The sequence below is a fragment of the Hesperophylax consimilis genome, unplaced genomic scaffold, assembly GCF_061612785.1.
Source record: "Hesperophylax consimilis isolate HC1 unplaced genomic scaffold, BYU_Hcon_1.0 scaffold_32, whole genome shotgun sequence".
Taxonomy (NCBI): domain Eukaryota; kingdom Metazoa; phylum Arthropoda; class Insecta; order Trichoptera; family Limnephilidae; genus Hesperophylax; species Hesperophylax consimilis.
The window spans coordinates 832,132-851,876 of NW_028301262.1; the positions used below are offsets into that span (position 1 = coordinate 832,132).

General features: G+C 33.5%; 1 protein-coding gene across 1 annotated transcript in view; it reads left to right on the forward strand.

Moving 5' to 3' along the window:
- The window catches only part of LOC149409257 (uncharacterized), a 254,749-nt gene that overhangs the window by 100,810 nt on the left and 134,194 nt on the right, over positions 1–19,745 (forward strand). The window lies entirely within an intron of this gene.

The window sequence follows — 19,745 nt, forward strand, 5'->3', positions numbered from 1 at the left end:
CTCGTTAGTATGAGTACGCTCACATTACGTTTGACTTCGCTGAGGATGAATTACATTACATTAAGAGTTAATTAATTAATTACGTTACATTAACAGAATGAAAATATTTTTTTTGAGTATGAATGAGCATGTATATGGTTAAGTTCGACTTTCGTGAATATGAATAGTGACAGTATGAACACGAAAATGGTTTTACTTTATTATGAGTTCGCGTGTTCATGGTTAAGTTTGACTCCTGTTTGTTTGAAAACGGTTTTCCTTAGTATGAGTAAGCTAGTATCTACTTTTGTCTGGCTTCCTTGTAAATGATTAGTTACAGTAAGAGAATGAGAAAGTTTTTTCTTATGTATAAGTGAGCTCGTGTACGGTTAAGATTGATTTATGTGAACATAAAAAGTTACAGTAAGAGCATGATTACGGTTTTTTTTTAGCGTGAGTGCGAACATGTGTAATTAAGTGAGATTTTCGTGAACATAAATAACTGCAGAAAGAGCAGGAAAATGGTTTTTCTTTAGTATGAGTGAGGATGTGTCTAATTAAGTTTGATTTATCTGAACATGCATATTTACAATAAGTGCATGAAAAACGTTGTTCTTTCGTATGAGTACGCATGTGTCTAGTTAAGTTTGACTTCCGTGAACATAAATAGTTACAGAATGAACAAGAAAATGGCTTTTCTTTTGTATGAGTGCGAACGTGTAAGTATAAGTGTGATTTCCGCGAAGATGAAAAGTCACAGAAAGAGCATAAGAATGGTTTTTCTTTTGTATGAGTGCGCGTATGTATAGTTAATACTGACTTCTGTGAACATGAATAGTTACAGTAAGGGCATGCGAATGGTTTTTCTTGAGTATGAGTGCGCATGTGTAAAGTTAAGTTTGACTTCAGTGAACCCGAATAGTTACAGTACGTGCAAGAAAATGGTTTTTCTTTTGTATGAGTGCGTGTGTGATTAATTAAGTTCCACTTACTTGAACATGTATAGTTACAGAGAGAGCATGAGAATGGTCTTTCGTTAGTATGCGTGCGAATGTGTCTTATTAAGCTTGACTTTTCTGAACATGTAAAGTTACAATAAGAGCATGAGAATGGTTTTTCTTTGGTATGAGTGCGAATGTGTCGAATTAAGTATGACTTATCAAAACATAAATAGTTACAGTAAGAGCATGAGAATGATTTTTTTGTATTAGTAGGAAAATTAGCAATTAAGCCAGGCTTCGAAGGAAGTTTTCCGTCACATTTATAGCGAGGAAAAGATCGTCTAATATTGTAGTCTTGTTCGTCACGCTCTTGCGGAACATCAATTTTCTTCACTCCGAATGCTGCACCTGGAAGAGAACAACTCACAATAAAACTCTCATGTATACGCATGGCCTCTGTATGTGTACAATTCATTGAAAAGAAGAAACGTAATATTTATGAAATTATTCAAAAAATATGTATTTTTGGCGATAAGTTTAGCAACTACCTTTAAAGAGAACGGATTCGTATTTTTGAAAAATCGGTCAATTATTGTAAGCGCATGTTAAGGTGCGGAAGTGAGTGTAATGGTGATGATACATGGTGCATGATGTATACTAATTTAATGGGATATAAGGGCATGCCGCTCGCCATGGGGAAACGATTTATACAATACGGGGATGATGTATTAATTAACACAAGCAATTCTTGATCGAATTAAATATTTAAAATCTACAAATTAAAGAAAGGCATTTTGACCTAGTGAGACAAAAAAGCGTGATGTAAGCAAATAATTACTATACTAATAGTACTGTGAATATTAAGGATAACCAATCCAAAGGTGCGATTAAAAAAATCATGTCTTTGAAATTATAACCCTCCATAATCTAGGACGCTCATTTGGTCGAAATTAAATCCTGTAAAATAATGTTATCGATTTACTTTAAAGACAAGTGGGCAACTGAACACACCACGGGCCGCCAGTTGTCTGTCCCTGGTTAGACATAATGGCTAAGACACTTAGCGTGGTTTATAAAAGTTAAAAATGTCAGTGTATAAGTTTTGGATTGAACGTTTAGTTGTCAAAGTCGGATTCTGAACACAAACTACAAGGCAGGTTTTGCAAAAATGATTGCCAGCGCAGCGCGTTAAATGCCATGTTCTCAAAATAAGCAAAATTCATAAGGTACTGTTCAATTAACCTTATCCTGTACATTTTATTACAAGAGTAAGTAATACTTTTTGTGTGATCATTAAGAAAAATAATTAAAAATAAATGGTTTTACCTGCTGTTTGAGAAATTATGTCAGAGTGCTCCACGCATTCCTTTTTAATGTTTGGGAGTTCGATGTCAATTTCTGAATACAGATTTACATTTTTTTCTTCTCCTTTGATCCCTGGTGCTGCTTTGATAGTGGCTCCCTCCAGTTCTGGTGTACTAATTTCACCTGGTAATAGAATAAAAAATGGTATACAAAAAACATGGCTTAATAGATACGTTTTCTAACATTGGGTTACTAGACTGTCCAACCGTCGCAAAATATCATCGTAAATATGAGTAAAAATTTTGAGTGACTATTGACATGCCCAAGGTCACATTGAAAGCACCCCTTTCAACCGTTCGTAGTTAAGTGTCGACTGTATTAGAAAAAAAAGGGGCGGAGGTAGAGCGCTCTACGTGCATCGTTTTCTTCATGATTTAATGCAGGACCCTTCAATTTACAAATAAAACAATTTTCCAGACCCCTCTCACGACGTTGCCCAACCTAGAGTCGATATAGTTCCCTCATCTGCACACCGTACATAAAGGTGCGCCCTTGGGAGGGGTCAGGTATCGCATACAAATAATAATACATGTGACAATAGAGCTAAAATTAGAGGCGCTACTGCATGTCAATATCTCGTCGAAACTTGATCGAAATCGGTAGTTTTAGTACGGTTTTAGTTAGAGCGTTTGAAGATTTGGAGGTGAAAAAACGGAACCTATTTTTCCGCTTATCATCTAAATATAATACATCAATGGTGACAACCCATAAAAGAGCGTTGGTACGAATGGGGCAATACTAAAAGAAGAAAAATTCTGTTGAATTAGGTTAGGTTGGGTTGAAAGTGACATTTACTACGCGCGATCTTGACCATGTCGATACAGTCACGGAAAAAAACGACAATATCATAAATGAATTGTATTTGACGTCTGTTGAACGGTTATGTACAAAAAAACTAGGAAATACCTGAAGTATTTTCATAAATACATTCCGAACACTCTTCTTTGTCAAATGAATGGTCAACATCGATTGTATTATACACTACACTCTCTTTCGCACTTGTGCCTGGTTCTAACTTGATAGTGATGGAATCCATTGTTTTACGTAGGACCTGATATTTCTATTTCACTTTTACTTTAAAACGAGGTTGAAGGGATTCTAATTAGAAGGTGGGAAAAATTTTATTGAAGATTTACAAAATGACGAAACTAGTAAAGCAAAATGTCACAAATAAAAATGGGACAGTGAGCAGACAAGTTAGTTTTATCCATAGAAACTTAAGAATTGAGAAAATAATTGATGTTGATGAAATTAATCTGTGTTGCCATTAGTGGTGGGAAAGATCGAAATATTAACATGATCGAAATATTTTAATCGAAACATGAAAACAATCAAATGATTAATTCATTTAAGTGCTTTGAGTTCAGCGGGAGCAGTAGTTGCGGACAGAGGCAGATTTTTGTCATTTTCGGGAACGGCGGGGCGGAGGGTACAGCGGGGTTGGGGGGTACAGAGACAAAGTTTGGTACATTGGTATGGCAACATTTTGGTTCGAAGAACTGCATTTGCGAAAAAATGTGCTAATGCATTTTTTTAATAGTGGAAATGATGTCTATTATTTACTTGCAGATTGCAACGTAATGATCGTAATATTATTATAATGATTGGAATGACTACGAAATTATGTATAACGTTATATATGACGTTAAATTAATAATATTTATTTTAAATGCACATTTACAGTTATACATAACCAATAATAAACATACATTTTATCTTATTTTAGTAATAATCGCGTTTTTGAACTGTTGAATATTTAATTGGAAAATATGTAGGTATATCAGGGGACAGGTAATTTAGTAACAGAATCATTTTACCGAGCGGCATTACTAATGGTAAGTTAGTTCTGCATTTTGGAACGACAATGGTTCTGTGCCTGCGCGCTCTTGTGTAATTGTCAGGGACATAAAACTCAAATTTTTCTATTATATCGGGAATACAGATGTTACCGTTTAGAAGTTTATGTGCTGTTGTCAGCAAAGCAGTTTTCCTTCTATCGGAGAGGCTATCAATACCCAGAATGCCGGACAAAAAGGCTGATGGATATAACCAGGGGTAATATCCGAAGTCTCTTAGATTTAAATATCTCAGAAACTTCTTTTGTACTTTCTCTATCATTTGAGAGTAAGTTAAATCCATTGGTTTCCATATTACAGAACCACTTTTCGAAATGCTACGTACTAAACTATTTATAGTATAGTACACGAATCGCGGCTGAGCTGCAAAAATGTCTGGAGTTGCTATATATCTAAATTTGAACTGAATAAATAAGGCAAATAAGTTACTTACATACTTCCCATTATAATGAAATACTACACACTTAAATATTTCTACGGGAGGCTTACAATCTCTTCACATTTCTCATAATTCCGTGAAATCATTCTTTAATAGAAGAAAAAATTAAAATATTTCATCCCCGCGGACAAATAAACCTGCACTTTGAAAATGATCAATTTATGTTTATTAATAACTTTCCCAACTTATTTTCAGTAAGAATGCCATTTCTTACACACACTTAATTCACAGATATCGTAAATTTCTACCTAAAATTTGAACTATTCACATACTCGTATCTTCCTCAGTTTGTAGAGAATATCTTAAATAAACATTTCACAATAAAGAAGGAATAATTGCGTAATCCCAGTTCCCAGTTTTCAAAACATATTAGGTAGTACGTAACGCAATGCACCACGGAAATAATATCTAGTTTGTCAAGCAATCCAAAATATTTTTAACGTTTCTCGTCGTTGCAAATCGATTTAAGTTTTCGAGTGAATTCTGACTAATGACGTGATGGCTGTGGTTTCGAATCATTTTCAAAACAATTGTCTCGGACTGTGTGATGATTTTTGACAGAATCGATTTGTCCATGATAATGAATCGAAACATTTCGCCAATCAAAAAGATCTAGTAAATCGTCGATGATTCATTGCTTGTTGGGATATAAATTCTGCAACTAGCGAACATTTAAAGGAAAATATCAAAGTTGGTACTGGTGGTATCAACGTAGTATTATTATTACCATTTAAAATAATGTATACTTTGTTTGCAGGCACGTCCCAGAATGTATTATTTTCAGTATTTCCATGATGTAAGACCCCAAACAGAATTAAAAATTGTTCGAAATGGCTTTAGCGATGTTAAATAACTAGATAGAAATAGTTTGGTATTTTCTCACCTTCGTCTTCACGTCCCATTCTCATTTCCCTCCCCACTTCTCTCAGCCTCAGAATATTCCTTATTTATTGGGGATGCCATAGTTTAACTAGTTCCAGACGGTTGAAAGCAGTTCGCTGCCTTAGTTCCTGTATGTTCAATAGACCATTTAGCAAATTTTACAGGAGACGTTTTTTTTTGTTTTTACAGGCAAATTCTAAAAATTCTCGATTTTGGTAATTTCGATTAATACATATGAGTAACGGGAAATTATTAAAAATCATTTTTCGAAGATTGAGGCTATAATATGCCCATATTATGACTTTAAAAGTGGACGTTGAACATGGCTTGAAAATGATGAATGATTATTTTTGATATTGAACATATCGTCTGGAGATTGAACAATTCGGCTCCCATAAGTTTGAGGTATTTTTGTTCAATTAGCCAATTAGTGGTAAATTGTATATACAGGGTGATTTTCAGATTTCAAATACTTAACTTTTATCTTAGTTAGTAGTTGAATTAAAGTATTACTTTAAAATATAGAAACAGAGTCCTTGAGTTGATTTTTCACAAAACTAGTCTATATAAATCATCCAATATTTTGGAAGTTTGAAAACAATGCACAAGTACAAAGGTACCTACCGCTAATATACTACTATCGGCTGTCGGTGCATGCATGATGTGAAATATTCTTACATCGTACGTATTACGGCCTCCGTGGTTTAGGGGTACTCTTGACTAGAAATCCAGAGGTCGCGGATTCAAATCCCGGCGTGCGCAAGTAAATTTTATTTGATTCATTTATGTTATTTCACAAATTATTCATTTAAAATAAAATATAGTCTACTTGCGGTATGTTCCAGAGAGGAAGATATGGTGTAAAGACCACCATAACAATTGAAATGGCTTTAGCCGTGTTTGGTGATCAGATCAGAATAGATACTCACATACCATCTCTCTTCTCCTTCATCCTCCTTCCTCTCTTTCTCATCTCCATCTCCTTCCCCTCCACACTACCTTCAGCCTCGCAATATACTAATATACCCCAATTGGGGATTCCATAGTCTCACTGGCTCCAGATGGTTGGGAGCAGTTGAGACTGTGTGCGGTATTCCATGCAAAAAAAAATCCCGAGTGATGCGTAAAATTATTGAAGTTCAATTTTCAGTTGAAAATTTGTTTTTATTTTATTGTTTCGTTACCTACATTTGATAAATGTAATTTTTAAAGTTTACTTTCTTTAGAAAGATTTTATTTCTTTCGGAAGCTCTTATTTGCTGTGAGCTTATTATTTATGTTGATTATCGTGGGTAAAATATTATTTTTTTAAATACATTAAACTCTTAAAATCCTAAAATTATAATATCCCGCGATTTGGGTTATGGGTGTGCGCTATTTAACATAAAATTTATTGTTGTTAGTCGTTTGCCTAGTTGGTTTTATTCCTACATAAGAATATGTTTATTGTTTTTTATGTGACCAAAAAAAACAAAAAATCAGAAACTTTTAATTGAATGAATTCAAAATTGAAATATTTGGACTTTGTTTTCATCAGCGATCTCAGCAGTGATAACGGACTAAATATGTGTCGTAGATGTCTTTTAATCAGACTATGAGGACAGTCGACTTTTTGCACATTTCCATTTCCTGGCTCTTTTGTTGTATTTCTTGAATAAAAATAAGTTTTAATGCACTAATATAATTTATTAATACTCATTTTAGGTAAAATTCCTAAGTTTGTAAATAAATAATTGAATAAAAAAATAATAAATTAAGCATCCTGTATATTTGCCTAGCAAATTCAAGAAGTACATATGGTGACAAAACCTATAAATGAAATAATTTTATTCTTACCTTTCTATTTGAGCTACTGTTCTAAGGTATATTGATTCTGGAGTCGGTGAATTCATTTTTAGTTCAATAACAGTATATATTCGCAATTAAACGTATTTTAGTGGAACAATTTCGTTGTTAGAAAACAACTAAAAATCAACATGGCCGCACATTTTAACTAGCCGGTTCCTGATTGGTTGACAGTGGAGATTGAACATTCAAGACCTCAACCTTCTGCGAGATGTTGAACAAATATCTATGAACTTTAAAAAATATATTATATTCATAACTTTGAGTGTTTGAATGTTCAATATCCAGGAGATTGAACAAATAAGAACTGAAACATTGTTCCGTGAGTGGATATTGGCACTCGAAAAATGCTTAAAATGTCACTTATAAACCAAAAAATATGTTTTTTTTTAACTTCATTAATGCGCAATAGGCTAATGTACATATTGGCATTCATAACTCAGTTTTGAAAAAACAGGTCTATTGAACATACAAGAACTAGGACAGCGTTTATATATTTGTGTATATTTTATAGAAAACTTTGTGAGTTATTGAAAACATTTTTTTACCAATTTTCAATTTTTTTTTTATAATTCTACCAAAATATGTTTACACTAGACTTAAATTCAAACTAACCATTCCTCCATTGGGCATCATGAAACAGGCAGCTGCTTGGTATGGTGCTCTAATGTATCTTCTCTAAATAAATTTATTAATCATGTAACATGTACTTATAAATTAATAAATATTTATTTATTTATTAACGCCGATTAAAGCGGCTTTTACAAAAGAATAATAATTGTTTTACATATGAATACAGAATATACATAGATAAAAAAATATGAATATAAAATACATAGAAGAGAACAATAGAAATAGTAGTATCAACAAAAAAAAGTACAATGAGTAGGTTATCATAAATACAATACAACATATTATTAATCCCGGATATTATGTAATCAGTGTTAAGAAATTAATACTTTAAAACTGTAATTGATTATGGTCAATCTGAGAAGCGCTGACATACAGTTTTAATTAAGTAGTGTTTGTATGAGGTTAAACTAGCAATGTTTATAGGTTCATCCAAAACATATTTATTTCCAAGTACATGCAAGCGATTCATTATGGAATTGGGTTCAGCGTTAGATCCTGTATTGTTGCAATGATAGGGTAATTTGAAACAAACTGATCGACTAGGTACATGGAAACATATTAACGAAAGAAGTTCAGGAAGTTCATCACCTGATATAACTCAGGCAGTCTATTACACACATATCTTAAACGAACCAATCAAAACAACTTAATCCTTTTGCGCCGCGATTAATAAAATAATCCTTGCTGTTACTTGTGTGACATACAAAATATTGTCAACATTTATTCACAACAGTTTTATCACGGCGACAGAATGAATCTATTACAAAATATTACATAGTTTAATTTCAGCCGGTTAATTACAAGGAGACCAAATTTGGTCCCAAACATCTTTGAATTTGGTATCCTAATATTTAAAGGGTTAACACCGAACACATCTTTAACATTCGCAACACATCCTTGGTACAATAATCTTTGTATATTTTACACCAAAGTTCTACGGAACATATTTTGATGAGCACTATGGTCTCATGGACGAATGGAATAAAGATATTTTCGGATAACAACTAACGAGGACAGAGGATTAAAAACCAATACTTAACGAGAAGTTATTACAAATACGAGTAGAAAAGCCAATAGACAGTTACTATTAAACTTGGCCTTGAAGCATAATCCAAAACATTTATTTTAATTAATTAAAAATACGCTTTCATTTTTGTTGGCAATTTAAAACTTTTTGGATTGTTATTAATTTCCTTTGATGTTGATCTTGCGGGTGTAAATTTGCGCTAAATTGTGATTATTTTTAAATCTGATATAAAAATTGAATTTTGAAAATTATTTTGCTTTTTGTATACAAAAAATATATAACTATTATTATTAATTAAAAAGTTTGATTAATACTGATGGATTCGCTATTATTTTCAATATATGTACATTAAAAACTAAAATATTATAGGTGCATACAACAAGATATTATAAGATGAATTTTTGTCACAAACAATTTTTTAATTAAATAATAATCAATTTACAGAATATAATCATTTATGTTCGTAAAATTACTTTTCACTGCTTTTCCTTTTAGAAATGTTTTTCTTCTATAGAAGCAGGTGTTTGAGTTTAAACGAGTTGTGAGCATCACGATGAAGAATATATATGTTTGTTATCAATAATGATTTAAGGAAATTTGATAATTACAAAAGTACATGGAAATAAACAAATTAAAATTTATGTTTATTAAGAAAAAGACAATTAATAATGAAGTAAGTAAAATGACATGGTTCACAATGCTACAACTGGGCCACTCGGCCTACTTCTATTTTTATGTGTTAATTATAATGTTTATATAATCGAGTTGAAATATGTACGCTTATAAGTTATTATATTATTTTATTACTTTTCGCTGGCTATAATAGGAGTAACAAATATATGAAGTACGTTTGTGTTGCGTTTTAAACGTTTTTTTATAATATATATTCCACGGTTTTCTCTCCTTCTTCGCACTGGTTCACAATAAATCACAAATTTCACAATGCGCGAGCTAACAATGGCTTTGATTTTCGACACGGTCGATAAAGGGGGCTCCGTAATCAAACGATGTTGATAGGACGAATATTTTAACTCAACTAAAGTTCATTAAGTCGGCATAGGAGAGGAGAGGAGTTGGGTCGATAGGCAACAATAATTTTACAAAGGATAGAAAGGTAGGTAGCACGATGCTAGGTGCCAACACAGCATGTGGCTCGTAAGAAAAGATAATTATTATATTCACTCGAAACGAGATAAAGGTTTTCTTTAACTGTGGGTCAACATGTGTCTTGTCAGATAGCTCTTCCGAGAAAATGAATATTTGCACTCAGAACATGAAAAAGGTTTTTCTCCACTGTGAGTCAGCATGTGGTTCTTCAGAGTGCCCCTGTGAGAAAATGCATAGTTGCACTCAGAACATAAAAAAGGTTTTTTTCCACTGTGAGTTAGCATGTGCCTCGTTAGATCGCCCTTTCGAGAACATGAATAGTTGCACTCGGAACATGAAAAAGGTTTTTCACCACTGTGAGTCAGCATGTGGATCGTCAGAGAGCCCTTTTGAGAACATGAGTATTTGCATTTGGAACATGAAAGAGGTTTTTCTCCACTGTGAGTCAACATGTGTCTCGTCAGATGGCCTTTTTGAGAACATGAGTATTTGCACTCGGAACATGAAAAAGGTTTTTCACCAATATGAGTCAGCATGTGGATCGTCAGAGAGCCCTTTTGAGAACATGAGTATTTGCATTTGGAACATGAAAAAAGTTTTTCTCCACTGTGAGTCAGCATGTGGCTCTTCAGATTCCACTTAATAGAACATGAATAGTTGCACTCAGAACATGAAAAAGGTTTTTCACCAATGTGAGTCAGCATGTGGATCGTCAGATGGCCTTTTCGAGAACATGAATAGTTGCACTCGGAACATGAAAAAGGTTTTTCTCCACTGTGATTCAGTATGTGTATCGTCAGTTGGCCCTTTCGAGAACATGAATAATTACACTCGGAACATGAAAAAGGTTTTTCACCACTGTGAGTCAGCATGTGGATCGTCAGAGAGCCCTTTTGAGAACATGAGTATTTGCATTTGGAACATGAAAAAGGTTTTTCTCCACTGTGAGTCAACATGTGTCTCCTCAGATGGCCTTTTTGAGAACATGAGTATTTGCACTCGGAACATGAAAAAGGTTTTTCACCAATATGAGTCAGCATGTGGATCGTCAGAGAGCCCTTTTGAGAACATGAGTATTTGCATTTGGAACATGAAAAAAGTTTTTCTCCACTGTGAGTCAGCATGTGGCTCTTCAGATTCCACTTAATAGAACATGAATAGTTGCACTCGGAACATGAATAAGGTTTTTCACCACTGTGAGTCAGCACGTGCCTCTTTAGGTAGACCTTTCGAGAAAATGAATAGTTGCACTCCGAACATGAAAAACGTTTTTTTCCTGTATGGTTGCATAGGTGCCTATTTAAATTCGACTTATTAGAAAGGGAGAAGATAGAATTAGGACAAAATAATTGTTTTTCCACAGGATGCATCTTGATATCTGTCGATAAAAAAATAATACGATTATAAAAGCTTAATTCGACTTAATATCTACACTTACCACAATAAAGCACTAAAATTGATAAATTAAAATTTAACGATGGCAGAAAATGTAAAATTTTAGGAAGGAAATTGTTTATACCGGACTGGTAGATTCGTTCTAAGCGTTCTAAGCATTCCTTTTTGACATCCGGCAGGTCTATGTCAATTTCAATACAAGGAAGTCCCCCATAACTATCTTCTCGGCATCCGAGTTCCGCCTTAACGGTAACAGTCTCCACATTAATGCAAGCTATAAAACAACATGTACATAGATTGATAATCGATGTTAAACAACACAAGTTTTCAAATTACAATATTTAGGTACGATAAAATACATCATTGATTAATCCTGCAGAATTGAAAATTACATGAAGAAAGCTCATGGTTAATTTAATCAAATAAATAAGGACAACCCCAGATGTCCGCTTCGGGAAGGAATAAACATTTGCTTTAGAGCACCTGCATTATGGAGTTGTTATAAATCGACGAACTGTTGTTTTCTTCCAATAATAGTAAGAGCCCTAATTGGGCGTGTACAAACAAATAAATAAATATGTATTTTTAACTCATGAGGAAAAAATGGAAAATTTGAGGAATCGAGCACTTATTGTGAGCATTGGCGGCTTCTGTAATTAAAGGGTATGGCTCTTGACTTGTAATCTGGAGGTCCCGGGATAAAATCCAAGCGTGCGCAAGCAATTTTTTTGATTGATACATGATATTTCACAATATATTCTTGTGGCACGTTCCAGAGTAAGAGATACTATCGGTATCGCCTAGGTGTAATGTTAAATATTTTTTCCATTTAAACATTGATTGAAATGATATGAATAGACAGGAACTTCCCACCTTTCACCACTCTATATCCATTCCCTCCTTTTGACTTCTAGCCACACAACGTACTACTACGCCAAGAGCTTGAGAGCAGTTGGAACACGCGTGGAGTATTCACAAAACTAAATAAAAATGTATAATAAAAACACATAAATTTGTTTTTGACCACTATTGTTTTATTTTCACTCTACCGGTTTCGGAAGAACCCTTCCTTCGTCAGGAGAATATTAAGTTTTTAATATTCTCCTTACGAAGGAAGGGTTCTTCCGAAACCGGTAGAGTGAAAATAAAACAATAGTGGTCAAAAACAAATTTATGTGTTTTTATTGTAAATTATGATGAGCCACAAAGTGAATGCTTTTTACAATTACGTAAATAAAAATGATTTAGTTTAACTAATGTTGTAGATTGGCTGTTTCTGGCAAAGATAAAAACTAATATAACTACGGCAAAAGAGGGCAGCGTTAAAAAACATATTATGTTCTGTCGCCATGGCAATCCAAAATGGACTTGGATTAATAACATATAATTTATTTTTAAAAATAAATGCAACTAACTGACTGTCTGAGTACTCTCCGCATATTGCAAACATTCCTTCTTTACATCTGGGAGATCTTAATCCATTTCACCACCGCCTTCTTCCTGGGGCCCTGGTTCCGTCTTGATGGAAACAGTTTCTGGATTTACTAGATCCATGGCACCGCTGTCATAGGCTGCGGTAATTGGTACAAGCCAAAACAATTATGTATACCTGAAACAGAACATAATTGTGACGGAACCCTATTTTAAATGAGCTTTTCATTTTGTTTGGTTAAATATTTTGTCAAAACAATGATATCTTATGCGAAACTTATATTGGAAAATAGTGATATACATATTGTGAATATCTTGACCTTGGAGTTGACATTTGAAATCTGTTGAAAGATTCGTCGGATAACTCAATAAAACTATAACCATAAGTAATGTAAAGACCGGTAAAGCTTTTACTAAGTCCGCTAATGCGCTTTAAAATATTTTCAAAATATTTTTACTAAAATAAACAGACGTTTAATTGACAGGTTGAACGTTCCGCAAACAAAACGCCAATAGATTTGTTAAATTAGGTGTACCGATAACGGTCGCTACCAAAATGATTGGCGTGATTCATAAAAGCATTAGTACTTACTAATAAATATCACAAGCACGGGAAGAGAAATTTAACTTCGTGGGTTCAAACAGTTTTAGCGATATAAAGTAGAATTAGAGAGTAAAAACCGGGGGATGCGACTGGCGAACTGGCGATGAAAAAAGGATGAGTCATCAAATCGGGTAAGTTTTACACAGACAATAATGAAGTCATAGACAAGTTTTATGCCATCAGCAGTAATGCATGCATATTTAAATTGATAAAAAACATGCAAAAGTTTCAGACGGGTAAAATAATTATTCCTATTTGGCGGCCAAAATACGCATTTTTTTTAGATTTTGGTTAAGGTGGTTATCTCCCGCCATAGCCTGAAGAACAGTTAACATTGCGAATGTAGAATAAACGGTTGAATAAATAATGGTTCGATGCCAATAACTTATCATTTAACTCGGGCAAAACTTATTACTTAATATTAACACTGGGCGGCTTGCACCAATTATCGCAAAGTTTATTTTAAATATTATTTAACTAAACGAATTTAAGATCCTTTAATACATTTAACTTAAATGCGTTTAGTTGCGTCCTGCACCACGCAGTTGGGTGGCGATTTTAGTTAAACGTCATTAACGCGTCGGTAAAACAGTTACCGCGTGGTTACCGCCATTAACGCGTAAATAAAACAGCTACGATGTTTCATTTTTTTTTTTATTGCACAACAGATAGATTATCCAATTACTGTACAATTCTCAATTTGACAATCTTAACACCTTTGTAGATAATTATTATACAAAAATATCTAGTGCTTCTGAGATTTCATTCAATAGCACCATTCCTCTTCTCATGCTATGTTGTGCTAGAATATCTGTTCTGCCGTATGGTATTTTGAATAAGTCGTGTCGACGACTACGGCTGAAGTTTTCGGGCACGTATAAACCATAGCATTCCAAGAGGAACGGGCTATCAATATAGTTATGGATTATGTTAAAACTAAGTATTGCAAGATTTGCATGACGTCTAGTTTTCAAGCTAAATCAATTTGTTGCCTCAAGTAAGTCCACATGGTGCATGAACCTTGGATAAGTTCCACGCATCCGCATATAGACATACCTGAGGAATTTTTTCTGGATTTGTTCCAGCATATTAATATACTTTCCACACACCACTAGCATACTCCAGCTTACTTCGTATGACGCCATCAAACATGGCTATCATTGCATCTGGGTCGTGAAATTGTTTGCATGTTCTGGTGATAAACCCCAGGAGTTTGTAGCATGCTATAGTAAGTCGTGATATGTGGTCCGAGAATGTTAGTTTTGGATCAAAGACGATACCGAGATCTTTATAACTATTGATTCGGCATAATTTTTTCTCTAATGCTGTAATCAAAAACTACGGGCTTCTGAGAGCGGGTATATGTCATTGTTACGCATTTTTTATATTAAATTCTAATTTGTTTTTATCTGACCATTCTGCTATAGCATCAAGGTCAGATTGCATTTTTAAGCAGTGTTCGTAAAATATTATTTCCATCAAAAGTTTGAGATCATCCGCAAATAAAAGACATCTGCTATATTTTACACAGACCTGGATGTCGTCTATAAGTATTAGGAACAACAGAGGACCAAGGTTTGACCCTTGGGGAATACCTGATTTTACTTGAAGTGTCAAAATATTTTGTGATTGTGTGTGTGGTTTAATAGTGTGTTAATTTATTTTATCAAGAAAAAGTTAAAACAAATAGACATAATGATGAAATAAGACAAAAAGAGCTTCTGTTGTAGGAATTAAAAATAAAACAATTATCCGAGTAATTTAGTTTTTTATTTCTTTTACCTATTATATTGTTTTAAATTATTATAAGAATGAGGTATGATTAGAAGTTTACAACCTTGCAAAGTACTCCTCGATAAGGAGTGTTAGCTCCAAGTTACGAGCACCTCGCTGATGTTTTTATTGGTGTTGAATTTTAACTGAGGTTCAATTTGTTGCACTAATAATGATGTTGTTTCTTTATTGAGATAAGGAGTAACGATAAGGAGTGTTAGCTCCAAGTTACGAGCACCTCGCTGATGTTTTTATTGGTGTTGAATTTTAACTGAGGTTCAATTTGTTGCACTAATAATGATGTTGTTTCTTTATTGAGACGAAATATTCTTTGAAACTTCTTGGCACTGAGTGTTTCAAATAAATTTGTTCTTGTGTTTACTTCTCTGACTATAATCGGTCTACTTATATTTATACCTACCTACACAATTTTTATTTCTAATATTATGGTTTATGTAATATGATTTAAATTCTACCATGTAAAAGTCAAAAGGCGTTACTATTACTTGAAATAATGAATATCTTTCAACACGTTGAATATGTATTTGTGTATATATTCTTGTATTTTTGTGCAAGGTCAAATTAAATCCTATTAAGTTGTTGCAGGAAGACAAAAATCCTGGGTTCGATTCCTAGTTGAGACCGTTACTTTTTATTTTTCCGTGTCTTGTTCTGTTTCACGTTTTGTTTAGATATATTAGTATTATCTTCTACTTCAATAATAAATCAATGCTCAATACATCGGTTGTGCTGACCCTGTTTTGAATTACTGTCCATTGTCTTGTTGAAAATAAAAAATATTTTGATATGTGCATAGCTGTGGGTTTTTTCATATTTTCCTTTTTCTGCATTCCAATATTTTTATTTTTAAAATATAATTTTTTTGTGCTAGTGAATGAACGATGTTATGGGACTGGGACACGGTCAAGCGGCTTGATCGCAAGCACGTAGTTTATTGTCTATGGCACTTTGTGTCAAGCATTTTGACCGTGTACCGAAGCTGGCTTGCAAGCATTGCGCAATTCTACGTGCTTGCGGCGAGGCTTGATGCGAATTTATATTTTTGTGGGAATAGACAAACGACAATAGACAAATAAATATCACGTATCATAAACAATGATATAAATTGAATAAAATTGTTACTTAGTTATTTTTTTTGTGTTCAATTTGTAGAAATCCATCTAATTTAAAAATTCTGGAAGTATTTTAGTATTTTTTAATAATTATGACAGCGGTTTTCAAGGTCATTAATAATCAAACTGTAGAATAAATAATTTTCTGAATTTTCAATGGAGAAAACATATTTTTTGTATGAATACCGCACAAGATATTCATACAAAAAATTGCTGTAGCCTGTAATACACTTTGCAAATGCTCATGGGTAAAGCGGTACCTTAACTTGTACCATTCTTGACACCAAATTCGTTTCTTTTTATTATTTAATTCAAACATAAAGCTAACGTAAGAGCCAAGAACGCTTTGTCTTTGACAGATTCCATTTTGCCGCGAGTCACGAAATGACAGGAAGGCATAGAAGTACATATATATAGACCACCACGAAATCACAGGAAGGCGTGGCCATGCTTGACGGAGAGGCTTGATGCGGGCTGTCAAGCCGCTAAGCATAGACAATAATAGACAACAATAGACAACAATAGACAAAAAAACTACGTGCTTGCGATCAAGCCGCTTGACCGTGTCCCAGTCCCTTTAGCTGGGTGCAGTTATATTGTCTATGTTTGCACTTTTTTTAAATGGCCTTGAGATTTCTTTATGGTCCTCGATATATTTACCTGTCTGGACCAAACGACCGTTTTATCTGTGGTCGTCTGTGGTAAAGGGGGTGACAAAACGGGGCCATACAAAAAGCCCGAAGATATCGATTTAGAGAGTGGTTAATTTATAATCATGGCGTTATGATTTTGGTTGACGACCGGTGTATATCGTGTTGGTGAAATAATTTAAACGAAATTAAAATTTGAAGTGTTTATTTTTGGTTTTCCCCAACATTTATACTAACTTTTATTAATAATAAAACTAAATTCAAGTATTAATTCAAAGTAAACATTCCATATTTACCGTGAAGCGGAATTCATAACCTTTACCCAAACATTAACCACCTCTAGTGACGTTTCCATTTCTTTGTGCAGAGGCATATAACTACGGCCTGTCCTTGAAACCCATTTGAAACCGACACCCATAACTCCGTTTTCTTATAGAAAATAATATTGTGGCAGAAAGCTCAGATCTCATTGGCTTAGAGTTTGACATATCGATCGAGGCCACGGGTGACATGACGCAGATGTGTGATGGCGTGAGATACTATCATTTCGTGTCTAAAATTTAGCTAGTTAAAGTTATTTGTGATGAAAATATAATCCGTGTAGTGTTAGCGAGTTAAAAATATATATTCAACCTATCCTAAATGTACTCTCTACGTAAGTTCAAATTTATAATGAATTGACAGTTTTTAGGTTATTACGCGTCAGGATTTTGCAATCGCAAAATACGTTAAATGGCTTGTTAAAAGTGCTTCTTACCTACTTATTTACATTATGACATATGCCTTCTTGGCAAATATGTCTACCTTCACAGCGTATAAATGTTATCGATTACATTGACTCACTTTTCATAATAAAATAAAAATAGTATTAGGATGAATTGTACAGCGCCGTCTTTTGTGCAAAATCATCTCAAGGGCGCTGTTTATCAACGATTATCCTGTTTTATCTTATTGTTTTAGTACATTCAAAAATATTAAACATGTGACCATGAGTTAATTTATTTTTCTTTTCACAATAAGCAGATAAGCACAATCATGTTTGCAAATTTTTGTTTTTCAGTGTTCTTTTCGTTTTTCATTTATTCAAGTTTTTTGTTACTTTTGGGTTTTTTGTCTCAAATTAACAAGTGTCCACTGACAAAGTTTCCTCTTGATAACACGAGCCCTGATAGTTAATTTTCTTAGAACAATGCTTTGTCAGGTGAACTTTGCCGTCAGGTAACATTTTGATATTTTTCTGCTTCAAAGACGTTTTTAATTTTAAAATTGTTTTTGTGCCAAAGAATGAATGGCTGAGCGCAATATTATTGTCTACGGTCGCACCTTTTTTATATGGCTTTGATTTTTTCTGACTTGCATATTATCATCAACGCTCCGTCGGCTATATCTGTGGTTAAGAAGTGTGCTAACTTTTCCCATAAAAAAAACCCGAAAGTGACCTAGTGAGTGGTTTATTTACGTCTTAGTGCATTTTGCTTAGTAACACAATACCATTGTTGTTCATTTTTTCTGAAGTAGTATTATATTCTGCATAATATTTGTGTTCCATTTATACAGTTTTGTATCACTTCAGTGAACATCACATTTTTTATTCCGAAGTAAATCACATTCTTGCACTTCTAATTTTCTAGTGACATTTCTTCAACACATTCGAACTGTTGCCTTGTACTCGTGTTAGTAGGTTCATGTTATATTGACTAAGTAAGACCTGAACAACCTAATTGATGCATGTTAATTATAAGAATATATCAGTTTTACATCATTCGCTTTATAATATATTGAGTTACCCAACACCAGCCAGGTTAACTCGTGACAGACCGTACATGGGGTTGTTTATATCTTTACACTGAGTGGAATACTTAAGCTTATTCTAATTAGTCAATTCCACTAGAAGTTACATTACATATATTGTCTTGCGTTTACTCATTGTCAGTAATGGACATCACCAAGTTTGTTTTACTTAGCACCCTGAAATTGAAACTAATATCAAACATTTCGCTTTATACCAAATCTGGTCGCAAAAAACGGCTTAAGCCATTTAAAGAAACCTTTCAAATCTGTATAAAGATTCAGGGTGATACTGAGAGTATCTAGCACTAAGATAACATTGTAGCAAATGGTTCAACTCTTGCAAAACTCAACTCTAATAACGTATTTACATCGGTTATATTAATCCAGTCAAATATATTTACTGCCAGTCATGTTTGTAAAGTCGACGCCGCTTTTAATTCTATGAATGTTCTCTCTTCTGTCGTGTTATTGGTGAAAGCGGATATTTAAAATTTATAAAAATTAAAAGTTTAATTTGTTAATGATTTTAAACATGCATCGAGCTTAAATTTAAAGCATTGTGGCAAGTGTATCCATGAAATATATTTCTTTTGATTTTGTTTCATTCCATGTAAGACTTATACACTAAGCGTAATTAACAAACTGTCAACTGGACATTAGTGATAAAAAAGTTTCCTTGAAAGCATTCATAACTTTATGCGATAAAAGTTTACATTAATCGTATTACAGGCAAAATGTTTAGACATCTGCTCTCCATATTAATATTGGACATCTTTGATCCTATAGGTCAAAAAACGGTCTATATTATTAATTATATGTGTTCCATTTCACCTTCGAGGTTTTGAGTATTTCGTTCCAACTGAAGGTGATCACTTTAAACTAATTATAACCTTC